Source organism: Enhydra lutris, unplaced genomic scaffold (assembly GCF_002288905.1).
Source record: "Enhydra lutris kenyoni isolate GAN:26980312 unplaced genomic scaffold, ASM228890v2 scaffoldscaffold33, whole genome shotgun sequence".
Lineage (NCBI taxonomy): Eukaryota > Metazoa > Chordata > Mammalia > Carnivora > Mustelidae > Enhydra > Enhydra lutris.
This window is the reverse complement of record NW_019154117.1, coordinates 2,003,351-2,022,680: the sequence shown is the minus strand read 5'-3', so window position 1 is coordinate 2,022,680 and position 19,330 is coordinate 2,003,351.

The following is a 19,330-nucleotide window of genomic DNA, read 5'->3' as shown; positions in this document are numbered from 1 at the left end:
GAGGAGATTTTCATTGTTTGGCAGCACAGAAGGAAAGCAAAGGAAGGAAACCACTATAAAATCAGCCTTCAGACTCAAGAATGCCTGAGGTCATTGACAGTAGTTTTTCCAGAATATTGTGGTTTCCAGAATACTGTGGTTTCCCTTTTTAAAATCTATTCACTTAAAAGTGTATTGTTTTTCTATTGATGTCATAATCCCAAGATCAGTGGTTTAAAATGGTGTTTTATCTGCCAGTGCTGCAGGCAGAAATCCGGCATGGGTCACCCGGGGTAGAGTCCAGGGTGGACGGCAGTGAGTTCCTTCCAGAGTTTCTAGGGGAGAACCCCTCTCCTCGCCTTTCCTGCATCTAGAAGCTGCCTTTACCTGCCTGAAGATGGCTCACGAGCTGGGCCCTGGGGATGGTGGCTTTGCTCCCGAGAAGGTTTCATTCTACCTGGAGAGGCAGAAAATCTGACATTATCACAATAACCCGGTACACTACGCAACAACTTAAATGTATGTGGGATACGAAACTTGCGCAGTGGAGCCTGCTGACCTTGGCCGCAGGATGTCAGGGGGTCCTCAGCGGGGGTGAGGGATTTCTGGAATCTTCCAGGTACATGGGGGCGAAGAGATACCTCCAGAAGAGGGGCTGTCTGGGGAGCAGCCCAAGGCCTGCACAGCTCAGCATTTCCAGAACCCATGTAGATGGTCAGATGGGGGCAATGTTGGGAGGCCAGGCCGCTGAGACAGCTGGACGTGGAGGGTGTGGCTATAACTCGTGTCTCCCTCATGATGTGGGATTGGAGGCTGCATGGTGTGGGCAGGTTTGTATTTTATGTGGACACCTTGAACAGTAATGCGGGGTGCTCTGGGGAGTTGAGATGGTGGCAGATAACAGCACAGGTGAAACATGATGGGGTCTCAAAGGAAGGCAAGGGCAGTGGGATGGAAAGGAGTGGGTGGGCCCAAGATACGGTGAGAAGGTTGAATAAGCGGATGGGGCAAGTGAACAGGTCAGCTTGTCTGGAGGCAGAGCTGAGGCAGAGTCTGGAGTAGCAGGAGCTCCATGGGAAGCAGGGAAGGCCATAGAACTGGGCCGAGGGAGAGGTGAGCCTGCAGAGCCCCCTCCTGGCTTCCTCAATCCTCACTCGTCCTCACTCAGCAGCCACCAGAGCGTGGCCGTCCAGCCAAGTCCCTCTGTAGCTGAGCTCCTGAGGGAGGGGGCCATGGAGACCTCCTGTCTCCCCACACCCCTGCGGCAGGGAGGAGGACTGCTGGGGAGGAGTCTGGGCAGAGTCCTCTGCTTCTCCCAGGGAGAGGGATACAGAGCAAAGGCCATGCTTCTGATTGGACAGTGAGGCTGAGTGTGTCTCATCCATTGGGACACAGAGTACAGGTGGAGGAAGGAAGGTGAGGGCTGGGTTCTGGGTGCATGGGAGTGGCACATCCGTGGAGAGCTGCCCCGTGCTGAGGAGTGGAACTTGAAGGCCATTGGCTTGCAGGTCATGCTGAGCTCTTTGGTTATTGGTGCACACTTAGGAAGGAAGAGGGACAAAGAGGGATCCCAAGGAAATGCCAGGCTTCCAGGATGGGAGCTGAGAAAATGTGACCAGGAGTTGGAGGCATGTGTGGAAGCCTGGTTGGATGGACACCCATCCAGCCAACCATGTCTTAGCTCGGCTGCTATGACAAAATGCTATAGACCGGGCAGCTTTAACAACATTTATTCCTCCCAGTTCTGGGGGTTGGAAGTCCAAGATCAAGGCTCCAGCAGGTTGGGTATCCGGAGAGAGCCCACTCCTGGTTCCTAGAGGGCTGTCTTCTCAGATTTCCTCACACATGGCTGATGGGGCAGGGGGCTCTCAGGGTCCTTTTATAAAGGCACTAATCCCATTCTGGGGCTCCACCCTCAGGACCCACTCACCTGCCAAAGACCCCACCGCCTCACACCATCATATTGGGGGCTAGGTTTCAATACGCATTGGGGTGTGGAGGGAACCACACTGGTTTCAGGAGATGATCGGTGATGGTTATCCTGAGCACTGTCGCAGCCGTAAGTACTTAGAGAATCCCGTGCCGGGCCCTGAACACCTGTCATGCCCCTCAGCTCCCATGGTCTGTGAGATTGTACTTAGATCCTGTTCTGCACAGAGAGAATCCAGGGATCAGAGGGGTTTATGAAGTGAGCCAGGGCCACACAGTGTTAGGAACTGGCCAGGCTGCCTGACTCCAAATCCACGCTTACGGCCAGACCCTCACCCAGTTCAGAGAGCTTGGGTCAGGTATGTATTGAGAACCGTGACACTTCAGCAAGGAGAATGGAGGGGCTACCACTTAGGTCACAGGATGGTGTCAACCACATGAGAGATGAGAAATAGATGAAAAAAAAATCGTGCTTTCCAGAAGGCAGAATGAAATACAAGGGAAGATCTGAGGCCATGGCTAGAGGTATAGCATGGAGTGTAGAGCGGGTGATGGAAGAAGTAGAGGTGCATTTAGGGGGAGAACAGGATGGGAAAGATGAACATTTAGGGAAGGGGGAAGGCCAGGACGGTGGGCAGAACTATCACCCCAGAGGGGATAGGTTAGAGAGGGGGGAACTGGGGACCTGATCATCGGGGTTGAGTAGGAGACAGGGATTCTAAGGAAGAGACCTGGGTAAGCAAGCACTTCCAGGGGTGGGGTTGAGGGAGTCCAAAGGGCGGTGACACTCCAGGGATTCCTTACATCCACCTTACTGTCTCACTAAGGGTTCTTACCACTCCCACTTATGGCGCTGATGGAAGACAGAGAAATCTCCGGAGCCAGTGGAATTCCAGCTGGGATTTTGGAGGAGAGCTGACGGGAAGGCAGAACCAGTGATGGGAGGGAGTGGAGAGGAAATGCTCCATCTTGTCTCTCACTCTCCCGTCTCCTGTAGGTGCCTTCTCTTTGCCAAACCCACAGGAAGCCAGAGTGCAGGAGCCCGGCAATGGCAAGCTGGGCGGGGCAAGAAGAGCTGGATCCCAGATAACTTTCTCCGTGGCCATGGTAAGCAGTCAGAAGTTCTTTATGCCTGACTTGGATGCTGTAACCTGGTTTTCTGTACAACATGAGAAAGTGAAGTTTGTACTTAAAACGTGAGAAGGGTTCATTCTGGTTGAGGGGGATTTGAGTTGAGTGGTAACAGAGGATGCCACCAACCATGAGGAAGAGGACGGTGTTGCTGCAGGCAGTATGTGCCCCCCCAACTCTGCGGTGCCCCTCAGGGCAGAGGGCTGTTTTTCTCTGATAACGTGCATCTGCCTACACATCAGCTGGGAACAAAGTGAATTGTTGGCTGGAGACTCATCCGAGGATGCGGGTGGGGGAGGAAGGGCAAGAGGACAGCAGGCCAACAGGGGTGGGCAGGAGGCTGGAGAGAGGAAGGACAGAGATGCAAGTGGCCACCGAAGGAGAAACAAGTGCAAACCCAGGGGTCTTGAAGGCCTGGGGAGGCAGCAGCCCGGTTTCTTGGGGATGCACATCCCAGGGAAGTGGATGGAAGCAGAAAGTCCCTGGTGGTGCCCCTGAGGCATAGGTGGGGAGAGGAAGCAGCCACACCAGAGGGCCGGGGTGGGGTGGGTCTCAGCTTCACTAAAGCCAGAGGTTGGGGGGTCATCCTGTGAAGAGGCTGGAAACAGAAGGGAGCTTATTGTTGATGACGATGTGGGAAGGGGTGGAGAGCTGGACACTAGGGAAAGGGAGAATGAGGGCACGGAATGCTTAGAGGGGAAGAAAAGCAAACCACATCTAGAACTAACTAGTAAACGCATTGGGTGTCAGAGCCAGGGAAGGGCCCCCAAGGTGGCAGATGTGCTCTCTGCAGGGACCCTCAGGTGCACACCCTTCACCTGCTGGGTGTAGGAATGTTTGGGTAGGAGATTACTCTGTAACAGTTTCCCTGAGGTGGAAACCCAGTGCCCAAATCATTGAACCCAAAAGTTCAGCACTACGGACAGTTCCCTGAGCTTGGCCCCGGGCTCCGATTCCAAAGACCTTTGGCCACTCCAGGGAGGGCTCTCTCAAGTGCTCTCTCTTCACTTCTAAGCCCAAATGTTGTCCCTCCCTCCAGAGGCTGCTCCAGCTGCCCACACCCACGTGAGCAGTCGGGGCAGGGCCGCTCGCTGCGTCCTCAGTGGACACGACTCCACTGCCCCTTGCCCAGTAAGCCTTGGGCTGAGAACCCTTCATGTAGAGGTCTGTCCAGTCCTGATGAGCCTGTCCTGTAGATCCTACTCTTGCCCCATTTGACAGGTGAGGACCGTGAAGCCGGGAGAGGTTGAGTGACTTCACAGGGTGACCCAGCTAGTGGGAGGCAAGCAGGGAAGCCAGCCTGACCTCAACACTCACAAACACAACCCCACCACAAGGCGGGGGATCCTCATTCCAGCCCTGCCACTGCTCAGTCCCTCTCTGTGGGAGGAGCACAGGAACACAACTACCACCTCCGTGCACCGTTGCCATGGTGACCAGGCAGCAAACCACAATTCCGTGCAGGGCTAGCACCAGGTGTTTTATTATTGGTGAGGTAAGACAGGTCACCGTGGACTGCACACGCAGAGAGGGGAAGAAGCAAACTTCTCCTTTGGTGGGAAAGTGGTGGAAGTGCTGGCCCGGCGGGGGGGAAGATGGAGCAAGGAGGGGACGGCTTCAGTGCACGCTGAGGACAGACCCAGCAGAAAACAAACTGGTTCTCACTTCCCAGAGAGGAGTCTGAGGGCCAAGCCTCAGGGAAAGAGGGAGAGAGAGGGCTGCCGGGACTGGCCCTCGAGGGGCTGACTGGGCAGGCTCCACTAAAAATGCAAGAGCCTCACTTCACTTGGAGAATAAACTGTGGCTTTTCCTGAAGAATTAATTCATTCAGAAGAATTTCAGTGGATTCTGTATTCCCATCAATTCCTTGACCCATGCGCATGTCAAGTTTTACGTAGAAATGATTTTGTGCTTGTGTTTCCTCAAAAGAATGTATTTTTATTTTTATTCTTTTAAGATTTTATTTATTTATTTGTTTGAGAGAGAGAGCGAACGAGCGAGCAAAAGCGGGATTAGATGCAGAGGGAGAGGAAGTGGACTGCCCCCGAGCGGGGTGCCCGACATGGGACTGGATCCCAGGACCTGAGCTGAAGGCAGACGCTTAACTGACTAAGCCACTCAGGCTCCCAAAAGAATGTATTTTTAGAGACTTCTCATTTTATTGTATGATCTCCACATCTCATGCATCTCATGGTTCAATAATGTTCCATGAAGTTGAGATGTGATTCCCTCAGGCTCCCCATCAGTGGACTCTGGTTTTTCCAGTGTATGAATGTTGTGACCGTGCCATGATGGGACCCTTTGGCCCTCCAGCTCCTTCTGTTTCCCTGAATTGGTTCCCAGTAGAAGTCACAAGGGAACGCAGACTTCTGAGCTCTTGACTGGTGTGGCCCGACCTCCTGGGGACCCTCGATGGGTTTTTACTGCCGGCCGCCATCAGCAGGAGCACACCAGGCTCACGGCAGCCTCACCAGACTTGGGCTTCGGTACTCTGTAAATGGTTCCTTGAGGATTGGGACTGAGATGGGTGGAGAGTGTGCCAGACTTCGGCCTTCAGTCTGACTGGCTGCTTCCCACCCAGGTGGTGAGATTTGCGCAGCCCTCGATGGGGGTGATCTGCCTGCAACTGGAACCTGAGCACACCTGGCCTACACCTCTCCCTCAGGGGCTCCCTTGGGGCCTCAGACTCATCCTTCACGGCTCACGTGATCATTTTGGCTATTTTTTTTTGAAGATTTTATTTATTTATTTGAGAGAGAGAGAGACAGAGTGACAGAGCATGAGAGGGGAGGTCAGAGGGAGAGGCAGACTCCCCATGGAGCTGGGAGCCTGATGTGTGACTCGATCCCAGGACTCCAGGATCATGACCTGAGCCGAAGGCAGTCGCTCAACCAACTGAGCCACCCAGGCGCCCCTCATTTGGGCTATTTTTAACTTGGGTTTTTTTTTCTGCCAGTCTCTGTGTGTGTTTACCATCTTAGCTGTTTTCAAAAATATTTGAGCAGATATAAACTTATATTTATAGATATTAGTTACATTGTGTTATGTAATTATTTACGTACTATCTGCTATATTAAGTGTTGTGATTTACACATAATTATGTTACTAACATACTTAGACGGCCATCATTGCTATAACATCAGCATGGATTAGTGATAAGCGCTGATCCCTTCCCATGGACACGTGCTGTTTACGCATTAACTACGAACCTGTACTTGTAGAACGTTTGTGTATCTTAATTATATGTATTACTGCTCTTTCACAGGGGTGCATTATGTCGTGATTTGTACATAATTAGATATACTGACAACACATCCAGTCTGTGTTGGTGCCATATTTTTGCACATAGATTCTATGTATTGCTTCTCCTTAATATGGAGACACAGTGACCACACATGGACATCGATATGAAGACAGCTAGAACCCCAGATGGCCTCCACTGTCTCAAGGCTGAGAAGCAAAGCCACCAGTGGCCACACCGTGTCGGTCTCGAGTCTCAGACTTGAGGATACTCTGGCAGACTTGTCGCCACACAGAGGGCTGGTGTCACCACCCAGGGTTTCTGCTCCAGTGAGAGAGGGACGGCTCCCGGGGACCTCAGTGCTGCCCTGTCAGGACAGAGCTGCGTCACAGGAAGGGACAGATGAGGGGAGCATGTTCGAGGGGTGGGTGGGGGGGTAGTCTAGTTGGGTTCCAGCATGATGGACACCCCGCGGAGATCCCATGGAGGCAGCTGTGGGTGTGGGTCTGGACTGTATGGAAAGGTTTGGAAAGAACGAATGCAGGTAAGTCAGGACGCTTCGATGCCATTAAAGCCACAACACCAATGAGGTCAGCATGGGGGTGAGATGCTAAGGAAGGAAAGTGGTTTCACAATCAAATCTTGGGTCAAAACTAATGCTGGGTGGTTTGAGAGACAAACAGAGCAGGAGAGGCCAGTGGGACCAGAAGAGTACACACAGCAACAAGAACAGAATCCCACGGGGCGCCTGGGTGGCTCAGTGGGTTAAGCCTCTGCCTTCGGCTCAGGTCATGATCTCAGAGTCCTGGGATCAAGCCCTGCATTGGGCTCTCTGCTCTGCAGGGAGCCTGCCTCTCCTTTTCTCTCTGCTTGTCTCTCGACCTACTTGTGATCTCTGTCTGTAAATAAATAAATAAAATCTTAAAAAAAAAAAAAGGAACAGAATCCCACAATTGTAAACACAGTGGAACGCACCGCTCTGGAAACAAAGGGAGGGACAGATTTCGAAGAGAGACGGGCAGACTTCGTCCAACGGAGCCAATGCGGGAAAGACGGAGGGATCTTCTCATTGCAACAGAATTGTTTCAACAGGGGATTGTGACTGAGACACAACTCTGCACAAAGGAAAGGATCAAAGAATGTTTCCTAAGTACATGGACTGACAACATAAATTCTACCTCAATAACTTAGTCTCAAAATAAAAGAGAATTCAGCATATTTCCACCACGACACCCACCCCCTAGATATTCTTTACCTGGGGCAAATGAAAACAGACTTATTTATAAAAAAGAAAAAAAAGACATGAGCATAAATTTTGGCAATATCTTTATTCATATAGAATACTAGAACGAACACAAATGTCCATTATAAAGAGAATGGATATTTTGTGATATATTCTTACAAGGACAAATTATTCAGCTCTAAAAAACAGGATGAACCACTCATTCAAATAAAATCATGTGGGTCTCAAAAACATTTCTTTGAGCAAGAGACAGACATCGAAGCTCACAGTGTGACTTACCTCATTGTCAGAACATTCAACCACCGCAAACTAGAGGTGTTTCATCGACACTAAAACAGGCTGCCAAAGTCCTCAACAGCCAAACTACGGAAAGAGCCCAGATGTCCTTCAACAGATGAATGGATAAAGAGGATGTGGTATATACATACAATGGAATATTATTCAGCCATCAAAAAGAATGGAATCTTGCCAGTTGCAATGACGTGGTTGGACCTAGAGGGTACTATGCTTAGCAAAGTAAGTCAAAGAGAGAAAGACAAATGTCATATGACCTCACTCATATGTGGAATTACAGAAACAAAACAGATGAACATAGGGGAAGGGAAGGAAAAATAAAATAAGATGAAATCGGAGAGGGAGGCAAACCATAAGAGACTCTTAACTCCAGGAAACAAACAGGGCTGCTGGAGGGGTGGTGGGTGGGGGGTGGGGTAACTGAGGGATGGGCATTAAGGAGGGGACATGATCGAATGAGTACTGGGCGTTACATGCAACTGATGAATCATTAAATTCTACCACAAAACTAAAAACAAAAACAAAAACAAACAAAAAGCAGGTTGCAGGTGCCCAGGTTGGTAGCACTTTAACTGAAATCCTGCCGAGGGCTCTTTTCTGGGTTAATGAATCTAGTTTGTATATTGATAGAGCTTTTGGAAAACGTAGAGAGTCACACATTTCAAAAATTGGTCAAGTCATACACTTAAGCGCAGGTTTTCACTATACTTTCATTTTGTGTTGACGCACAGACATAGACGAAGAGGTGAAGAAGAATGCTCTCCACACAGTAATGGGATGAACACATTTTATTTGTAGATCTCTGCACACCGCCAGCCAGATGACTGACCTATCGGCGATGCCAGTTGCCGTTTGGATTCCGGATGGATGTTGGGTGTTCTGCGGGGTTCCACGACGACCAGGCAGAGCCTGTGTCGGGCAGTGCCATGGAGGGGCTGCCTTGCTCCGTGGAGCATGGCTTTGGGATGTCCCGTGGGCAGCTGGGAGAGGAGGCAGTGGAGCTGCTGCCCAGTGACTGTCTCTACAGCTGACTTTGCATAGTCTCCCATGGGAGCCTGGGGAGTGTCTGCCTGTCATGGGCTTATTGATGGTCTTTTATTTATGCTCAGACTCATTCAGTCCGTTAGAAGTGAGCTTTATGTAAGATGTGAAAAGCAGCTTGCGAAAGCCTGGCTTCAAGGGTCACGGAGAAAGGCCAATGCATCGACAAGCTTTGTGCAGCCAAGTAGGAGTGCGCCGTGGCTGAGATGTCTCTAAGGAACGCCCCGAAAGGGCCACTAAATGCACCCAGCCTTGCAGACGCTTACAGAAGGGTGGTGAGGGCCGCCTCGATGCTGCAGAAATTAACCTCTGTGCCTCGAGAACAGAACGAAGAGGGAGTCCAGCGCTCCCAGCCAGAGATGGTGAAAGATGCCAGAAGTGTGAAGTCCCTGGAAGAAGAGGCTCTGAGAACCGCCACACCCCAGGGAACTTTTCCTAACCTGCCTGGAGGCCAGGAGCCAAGCCCTGGCGGTCCCTTCCCCTGGAGCAGCCCTGTTCCCTGCCCTCCACTCTGGCCTCCCAGCTGCCAGGCTGTCTTGGCCACCCCCACCACCACCTGACCGTCCCTGAGCCCAGTGGGCACAGGGGAGCCCCTCCCTGAGTGGGCGTTCCTGGAGCTCTGGTTGCTGGGCTCGGGCATCAGCTCCTTAGTGGACCTTCTCCAAATCTAAAGCATATTAGACTTCAGGACACGTCAAGAAATGGGAGACCGTCTTTATATTCACAGAATGTTCGGATTCTCTCCTGTTTGCAATGGGAGAAAAGTACTGAAGAGACTAATCGTTTACCGAATTTGAGTCATTAAACCACATTTCTCAAAGCAGTTTTGGTAAGTATTATTTCTATATTAATCTTACAAATGAACCATTTACATTTTGTTCTCCATGTAAATATTGCATTATAATTTGGAAATATACACAGCTTATCGATAAGGACGTTTAGTTGGCAATAGCAATATTTTCTCTAGAGTGGAATTCCCCACAGTCATGAACTGCTAGTCAAAGCAACTTTTTGCCTGAGTGTGTATCATTGAAAAAGAAAATATAACTGATCTCTTTTGAGGTGGAGTTAAGTGGTGCACTTGGAAAGAAATTTTTATATTTTAATACTTATACTCTGATGCAACAATGGTAAATTTTTAAAAATAAGTTGGATACTTTACAGAGAGATTGCTTGCTTTCCCTACAAGAATGCTGCAGTAAGTTTCTCTGGTCAAGAAGAAACCCAGGTGGGCAATTTTGGGGAACCTGCATTTTGTGCCTCTCACCGCTCTCTCCCTCACCAGCTGACACTCCCCTGGAAAGCCAGGGGGAAATCTCCAATGCAGATAAGCCTGAGCCCTAGGTTACTGTCACCATTACCATCATGATCCCAGGGTAAGGATCTGAGCCACCATAGAGTCTAAGAAGCCACAAAAGCTTTTCCTTGTGTAAGATTGTCCTGAATCTGGGTCCTCACTGACCCTGAGGCTGGGGGTTAGGAGTGGTGCCTGGAAGCCAGACAAGGACCAGGGCAGAGATGCTGGGTGCAGGGACTGAACCATGTGCCCACTACCGGTCACGGGTCAGGGTCAGGAGGCCACATCCCTTCCAGGCCCAAGACCTCAGGGTGGGAGCCTGCAGCAGGGCCCAGGGGGAGGGATCCGCAGAGGGGAGGTCCCAACCCCGCAAGCCCTATAGCAAGAGCGGAACGTTTCTGGCAAGGACAGGATTCTTTGTTCCAGGCTCAAGGGTAAAGGGGGGCTGCTCCCAAAGATCTCCATCTCAGTACCAGACCAGGAGCTGGTGGGGAGCAAGAGAAGAGGGTCTGCTCAGCTTCGTCATGGAGACAGGATCCATCCAAGAGGTTGGGGCGAAGAAACAGCTTGGAGGGTCAGGCTCTGCAGAGGCAAGAAAACATTACCCCCCAAAATCTATTAAAAATATCCTCCAAAGGCTAAGGTTTGCCTCTGTGAAATAAGATCCCAAGAAAGGAAGGGAAGAAAGGGGTGGAGGGGACCCCCACTGCTGCTGAGGTGTGGGAAGTAGGAAGAGGAGGGGTGGGCTGCCGTGTCTCCCCACGTGCCTTCCAGAGCTGTGTGCCCACGGAACTTCTGCCCACAGGTTTGTAGATCGAGTGTCAGAATCAGAAGCCCCAGCAGGAAAAACATGTATGCTCCCCGAGGCCTCTGATTTTGAGAATTTTGTGACCCCATGGTCCTGCCGAGAGGACCCGGCTGCAATAGTGGGCCTCCAGGGATGGACGCAAGTGGCCCACAGGGTGAAATTTCCCAGGACCGTCCGTCTGCACCGTGGGCATCCAGCAGGGTGGATGGCTGGTTTCAGAGCACTTGGTACCAAGTGGTTCTGACAGTCACCAGCTTGGCTCATCTTTGGGCCACTCCTGGGGCGGCCTGCATGGTGCCGGCCCATCCTCAGGGCCTGTCCATTGTCGTCTGCTGGGGCAGCAGGGCGCACAGCGCTCTCGTACGGAAGCGCTAGCCCGCGGGAATGCAAGCCGGTGCCGGAGCAGCCCACGCTGCGCAGATCCCGACAAGGTTACCCGCGGCTTCCACGGCCACTCAGCAAGCCCACTCCCCGGAATCCAGCCCAGAGAAATGAAGCTGTACGTTCACAGAGGCTCACAGCATCGTTATTCACAACAGCCAAGCAGCGGGTACTTAGCAAAGGAAAGGATCTGCAGTTTTCGCAGAAGAGAGAATTACTGCCAGGTTTCCAAATGGGGCACACTGTACGTTGAGCTTCCTCTGAAGAGTCGTGCCCATGACATTAAGTTTTGCGATGAAAGCCGAGGGCACTTGTCAATAAGGAAGGTCAGTCAAGGGCAGTGACCCTGAGAATCATCTGGAGGGGGTGCCGGAGCCCACCAGTGTGGAGCGACGTTCACGAAGGTATGAAGTTGAGAGAAGCGATTCGCTGCACAGTCCGCACTGCTGTGATATACCAGTATACTGTGACCTACCGTAAAGTCGCTTTTAAGAATCTGTTAAAAGCCTGTATCGTGGGGCGCCTGGGTGGCTCAGTGGGTTAAGCCTCTGCCTTCGGCTCAGGTCATGATCTCAGGGTCCTGGGATCGAGCCCCGCATCGGGCTCTCTGCTCAGCGGGGAGCCTGCTTTCCCCCTCTCTCTGCCTCTCTGCCTACTTGTGATCTCTCTCTGTCAATTAAATAAATAATCTTAAAAAACAAACCTTTTTTTTTTTTTTTTTACAAACGAAAATTGGTTTGTAATTCTGAGCGTAAACATCTCAGAATTACAGACCGATTCCCTTTGTCTTTCCTCACGTGTTTCATGAAACCAGCAAAGCTTACCGTGTTTCGGGAAGGTGGTGAGCCCTCCCCAAAGGGGCCGAGGGTGGGACCGGAGGGGATGGGCCCCCTCAGAGCAGCGAATGTCGGCAGCCCCTCGCCCCTCACCCCTGTCCCTGCCCTGCCGGGGAGCACAGTTCCCAGCAGAAGCGAGAGCTGGTGCCGTGACTGAAGGCACCCTGCTGTTTGGTTCTCTGCTCCAATGACCCAGTAGGTAATTCACACCCACTGGGACAGCCATTATAAAAAAAAAAATTTAAAGAGGAAAATTACAAGGTGGGTGAGGACGTCGAGCAGTTGGAACCCTCATGCGTTGCTGGCGAGCCATAAGTTAGCTCCTCAAAAATTAAGTTCCTCAAAAAATTAAGCAGAATTTACCGTGATGGTCCCACAACCGCCCCGCTGGGTGTATACGTCCCGAAGACTGGCACGGATGTCCGCAGGCCCCTCTTCAGAGCAACATGGTTCGCTCTAGCCAGAGGGTCAAAGCAGCCCACGTGTGCGTCAGGGGAGAGACGGGCAAAGAGAACTGGTGTACCCGTACGATGGAACTCAACTCAACTCAAAAAGGAAGGGCGCTCTGGCACCTGCTAGACGCGGATCGGGCTTGTGGGCACTATGTGAAGTGAAGGAACCACCACAAGACGGCAAATCTTCCGTAACTCCGCCTACATGCGGTCCCTAGAGGAGTCACATGCCTAGAGACAAAGAGTGGAGCGGTGGGCGCCAGGGGCTAGGGCGAGAGCGGGGTAGGGACCTCGTTTTAATGGGTGAGGAGCTATGTTTGGGACGGTAAGAATGTTCTGGACATGGATGGTGCCGATGGACGCACGTGGTAAGCGCAGGGCAAGAGTAGATGTGGCCTGAGCACTTTGTTGCTCAAGTGATTTTACCCCGTAAAACGTCCATAGCAATGCCACGGGTTGCCAGCAAGTCTTCAAAGAAAAAAGGAACCCAGGCTCTTGTTAGTGCAGTGACAGCTCGTCACTACCTGATCTGTGGGGCTCTCTCGCAGGCCTTGGTCTCCTTATTTTGTATTCGGAGGTCTGTATCTGATGACAGGGCCCGTGGAAGCTCCCGGAAACCCGGGGACATGGCACCCTCAGCCCCCCGTGGGCCTACAACTCAGGATCCGCCGCCGGTCAGCTGTGCTCTGGTTAATGCCGTGAGCAAAAACCCACACCCCGGACCCCTGAAGAGGGAAGATGTCGATCCAGTTGTATTTTCTGCACAGACGGTAAAGGACGCCGTTATTGCAGGTGTCTACCTTGTACCTGCTTTACTCCCCACGGTCTTCATATAAGGTATTGGTCCTAAGGTCCTCTGCCTTAGAAAAATCTGGACATTTGTACATCAAAATAGATGAAAACCACAACCAGTAAAGAAGGAGTACCGACCCCGGCGTGGCAGAAGCAGGGAACCCGCCTTCCCGTGGCAGGGCCTGCAGGACCGTCTTCGGAAGTTAACACGGCAGCCAGCGTCGGTTTTAGAACAGTGTTTCCATACTGCACGCGCTAATTAATTTCTCCGTGGAGCCCATCTTCTTCCAGTTAAGAGCTGACCTCTCTGTGTGTCAGGTAGCGCGCACGGTTCCTGCTGGGGTACACTTCTCAGCGGAGGGGCTGAGCGTTTTTGCTCTGTAGGTTGGATGCCTGTCTCCTGAACACTGTCCCGACCACAGTCACTAGACCAAAAAACAACGCAAACGCCTAAAAATAAAGACTTCAAGGAAGAATGCCAAACCTTGGTGATGAGTCTCTCTCAGAGGCGAGATTTCTGGGGAATCTATTTGTCTCTGTGCTTTTCTGTAATTTTTTTCCTATAATTTCTAACAGTTTTATGAGGAACACAGATCTATCTTGCACCAGAATAAAAGGCTACTTTTTAAAACAAAAGTAAGGTCCTCACTACAAAGAATTGTAGAGAATGATTTAGTAGTTCTGATTCAGAGAAGCACATAATGTGTTCTAAATAGAAACAACATCTCTCACGGCAGCCCTCGAAATTTCCCCCAAATCAGACATGCAGAAGGCTCAGTACTGGTTACACTGGCGATACGCTCCAACCCAAATAAATGGTAATTCATTATAAATAATGTTGGACAAAAGCATGAATGGCGCATGATCATTCAGTTAACATGAATTCAGGTCAAATCTGTAATGACCCTGTTATTAAAACGGGTTGCGTCCATACCCTTTCTGCCTCTCACGTACACAAGCCCCTCCATGGCATTTTCACGTGTGGACAAATATTTAAATGCATATGAGATTCCGTATCCTAAAACAAATAATTGACCACCAAGTGCCTGCCAAACGTGGCTTTAAAAAAAAGCAATATTATTACAATTTAATATAGCAAACATTTGTGCTGAATTCTTTGGATGCAAGACTTGTCACAAACATGCTTTGAAAAGGAAAATGAAAAAAAAAAGTCGTGGCGCATTCATTCCCCAAACACACTGAGAACTACTGTAATTATTTCAATGAGAAATTCCTGCAGACTCCTCCAGCTCCTGCTCGCCCCTCTCAGCGGGTTACAATGTGTTTCCATAGCAACCCTGTTGCTAAGGGGGACCCGTGAGCATCAGTGAGTTATCTGCACTTTGAGATGCTGTTAGCCTGAGCAGTGGGGCTGGCTGGAATATTGAGATTTAATTTAGGGCCACTTCCCTCCTATCCTCACAATGAATTCGGCAGAAACTGTTAGCGATCTTCCCCAGGGGAGGGAAAAGGGCAAATACTTCCTAGGGTCGCCTCTGAGCTTCTGTGCCCTCTGGATCACATTGGCCTTCCTTTTCACCACCGTCCTGTGACTTAAACCACAGAATTCTAAGGAAAAACAATAATCGCAATTACCAGCATTACCAAATGCCACACGAGACAGGTTTTGTCGAGTGTTTATAAATGCCCAATATAAACCAAACAGAAGTTGTAGGAAATAAACATCATTTTGAATCAATAATCTGAAAGGTTTTGAACATTAAATATTTAGAAAGCCCCAAATGAAGCAAATCAAAATATTTTTGAAGTTTCCTTTTCCATGTCTGCGAAATCATATTCTGGCAGATTGTAACATTTCATCAGAGTCCTGATCGGAATCCAGAATCTTCCATCAAGCCAATTTTGATGGACTGTTTTCTTTGCGGGGGACACGTTTTATTGTTGCAAGTCATAACGCCTTGGAGAGGTCCACGTCTCTCGATTCCCTTCTCTTTTGCTCTTGAGCTCTGCACGTGGAAGGAGGACCTTTCTGATGGCACAAGGAGGCTGTCTTTGGCTGAAACAGGGCTTGAGAACCTCACGCAGCTCGGGGCCCAGCCAGCCGGAAGAGCTCGGGAGCTGGCCCAGGCTGCCCAGTGCCTGCTGTCTGGAATGGCCATGCTGAAGCCCGGCCTCTGACTCCCCATCGCCGGCTCAGGGCACCGTCCCGCTGGCTGAGCAGGCTCCAGCTGCAGCCCTCTATACCTGCTGAGGTGCAGCCGGCTGGGCAAGGGCAGGACTGGCAGCCGTGCTGGTCGGGCCAGCCCAGGTGGCTGTGAAGTGCCAACAGGGGTGTGAGTACTGGGTGTCCCGAAGTCCCATAGGAGCCCCCCTTCCCAGCCACTTTAGGGCCTTTCAGTCAGCTCGGACACGTTCATCTCTCATCAGAGACCATCGTGGCGGGGACCCCATGGGAGCTCATCGTGCTTGCAGACAGGGTCCCCTTGTCGTGTCCTCACATGGCGGAGACGGGGAGAAGAGGCTCTGCTGTCTCTTCCGCCATCGTGGCCCCAGCCTTGTGATCTCATCTTACCATAAGCACCCCACATAGGTCCCCTGCAGACACCCAGCCCACTGGAGGTGGGTTTGGGGACACGCATTCAGCCCAGTCCAGGACCATGCCTACACCCTCAGCACAGAGCAGGGGAAACAAGGTTTGGAGAAGAATGGCTTTGGCCCTCAGGGAGGCCAACCTTCCCAGGTCTGCCTGAGAGCCGCTGTCCCCCGGCACTCTACTCCTCCTGGGGGCTGGTGACGTGTGTCTGCTGGGACTCACAATCTGAGGTAGCCACCTCCCTTGTCAGCCAGCCCTGTGCTCTGTCTGTGCCCTGGGTCCCTTGTTCCACTCAGACGTCGTCTCAGGGCACAGATTGGACCTGATAAACTCATCCTTCACGAAGGAAGAGAACCAGGTACACATGAACAGCCTGTTCCCTTCTAATTCACAGCCCTTCCACGTGGGAAAGGAAAAGATTTCCAGCTCCCCATTTTCCAGCTGAGGACACCCGGCTCAGCGCGGCAGAGGACCCGTCCACACGCGGAGCTGCCGTGCGCGGGGCAGGCGCAGGACCTCGGTCCTTTGGTTCCAGCTGGCGCTCGAAGAGAGGCAAGTGACGCAGACACTGGTTAGCAGGCCAAGATGTGCTGGTCTCCTACAGTTCCCTGTTCATTATTCTGCTTCCAAACTTCCTTTTATTTTACTTAAACATAGTAATCGTAGTGACTCTGTATCCTGTGTCTAAGAATTCCAGGGTCTGAAGACTTCGGGGACCTATTTCTGTCCACTGTTGCTTCCGTTCCCGCCCAAGGTAGCTTCTTTCTCTCCAGGCACTCTGACCGAGGACCGCCCCCCTTCTTTCCCTAACTTCAAGCAGGAGAGTGTTCCGATGTTCAGGATAGGGTTTAGGTTTCTCCGGAGAGGATGTGAGCTTTTTCCCACGAGTTTCCCGGGAGTGCCGTCAGAGACCTTGTCAAAAAGGAACCCCAGGCATTTGGAGTCACCCCAGTATGACTTCAAGCTGAACGTCGGTGCGAACACTGGCTTGTGGTTCAAATGTCTGGGGAGGTTTTTTCCTTGTCGAAGGGAATGCAGGCCATTCTCTTTGTATTCGCCGAGTGCTAGCGAGGCTTTGCTCCCACGCAGCCCCTGCCGGATGGAGCCGGCTTTCAGGCTCCCAGCTCCCTGTGGGAGGCTCTCTTATTAGCCCTTACACCTGGTCCAGCAAACGCCCGCAAGAACAGAGCTGGGTTCAGTAACCAGCTTCCCTCCTCGGAGTCCTCATTTCAACTCCCTCTGGTCCTTACAATTCCTGGCTTTGTGTTGTCAGTCAGAGTCTCCAGAACAACAGAGCCAAGAGGTGTGCATATACTGTATATAGACAGATACACAACAGACCTAGCTAGGCAGGTACAGAGAAACGCCCTGTAAGGAAGGGGCCATGCAGTCCTGAGGGCCGGCGATCTGAAGGCTGTAGGGAATGCTAGAAACTCAGAGAGCTGACGCTGCTGTCTTGAAGCAGAATTCTTCTTTTGCAGGAAATATGTTTCTGCTCTTAAGGCCATCAACTGATTGGAGGAGGCCCACCCATGTCATCAAAGGTAATGTCCATTACTCAAAGTCAACCAACTGTAAATGTTAATCATATCTGCAAAATATCTTCATAGCAGCTTCTAGAGTAGGGGTTACCAAACATCTGTGCACCATAGCTTCATCAGGCTGAGATAAAATAAATCACACTTTGTTTCCAGATCATTGGTTGGTTAAAGAATGTGTTACTATTAATCATTACTTTAAGTTGTTTTCACTGACAAAGTCAGGAAGACTTTCTGGTCTACCACGTTATCCGAGCAGTCCGTCTTCTTCTTTACCCCAGGAGTTGACAAGTTACACTTCTCAGGCCCCAAGCAGCTCGCATCTGTTCGTGTATATCCATAAGCTAAAAGTATCGTTGTCGTCACAACAAGGCGCAAACCATCTCGCTCCATTATTTCTCAAGACCAAATGCCTGTGAAGGTGCTTAACTGGCCGAGGGCTTCATGCAGGGGTCAGAATGGACCCGCCCCGCCTAGTCTGCCACCCTCCCTGTCACATCTGTCCCAGGTTTGCCCACCTGCTGCCTCCAGCTGAGAGCAAAGACAGCCGGCTACACGTCTAGGCTGGCGCTGTTTACAGCAACGACGTCCAGAGAGAAGACTGGAACCCTGTCTCCCCCCCGCCCCTGAGAAGAAGCCGCGTGTCCCCTCCAGTCTCAGGCTGCTCCCTGGCGGGGAGTACGGGGCTGGCCGCTGACGCCCCCTGCCCACTATCACCACTTTCAGAAGGAAGGTCGGCAGGTGCACCCACCCCAGTTAGGACACGAAATCCGTGACATTGAAATTGCACTCCACTACGACGGCATCTTCATCGCCAAGGACTTCTCCCAGAGCAGATAAACCCTGGAGCACCCAGACACCAGTGAAACTACAAACTTGTACGATGCTTTAGTGACTACAGAATGACTCGGATTGTGTGGTATTAGGATCATACGTTATGAGGAGAGTGAGAACTATAATCAATGGAAGTTAAGAAGGTGTCCTGGAATTAGAAAGAAAAGCTTCCCTGGCTTTAATAGCACACATTTCTGCTGCGTTTGGGCAAGAGGCTTCGTTTCTATTAAGAGTCTCCCTGGGGCGCCTGGGTGGCTCAGTGGGTTAAAGCCTCTGCCTTCAGCTCAGGTCATGATCCCAGGGTCCTGGGATCGAGCCCCGCATCGGGCTCTCTGCTCAGCAGGGAGCCTGCTTCCTCCTCTCTCTCTGCCTGCCTCTCTGCCTGCTTGTGATCTCTCTCTGTCAAATAAATAAATAAAATCTTTAAAAAAAAAAAAAAAAAGAGTCTCCCTGTGGTTCTTCTAGAAGGCCTTCCTGAAACAGTCTGCAGGGATCGACGGGCTGGGACACGGGTGCATGGCGGGATACCATTTCCCACCCACTTTGGGAGTGCAGCGAAAGGTCCCTCTCTTGCCCAGAAAGGACCCCGTGTGGAGCCAACACTCATGGGCGTACGTTCGAGCGTAGCGACGGAAACACGGCATGGGGCACGCTGTCCTCAGCCCACTCGGTTACCAGGAGCCCCCGTGGCTCACACTTCGCCCTCTGTCCCTCTCCAGAGTGTGGATGTGGCAGCCCCCGGGCAGTTTGGGGGTGAACCCTGGTACTGAGGACTTCAGGCAGGGCCTGCGACCTTTGGGGACTCTCTGGGCCGTGTTGTTCTGTGCCGTGAGGCGGCAGGCTCACCGTTCTCCCCAGAACTCTGCCGGGTACCCTGAATTACACTGGCCCTGTGGCTTCCTTGTCTGCAAGAACTAATACCCCTTCGAGGGGCTGGTTCATGGCCTGGTTGCAAGAAGGCAGCATAGGGAGAGTGGCCC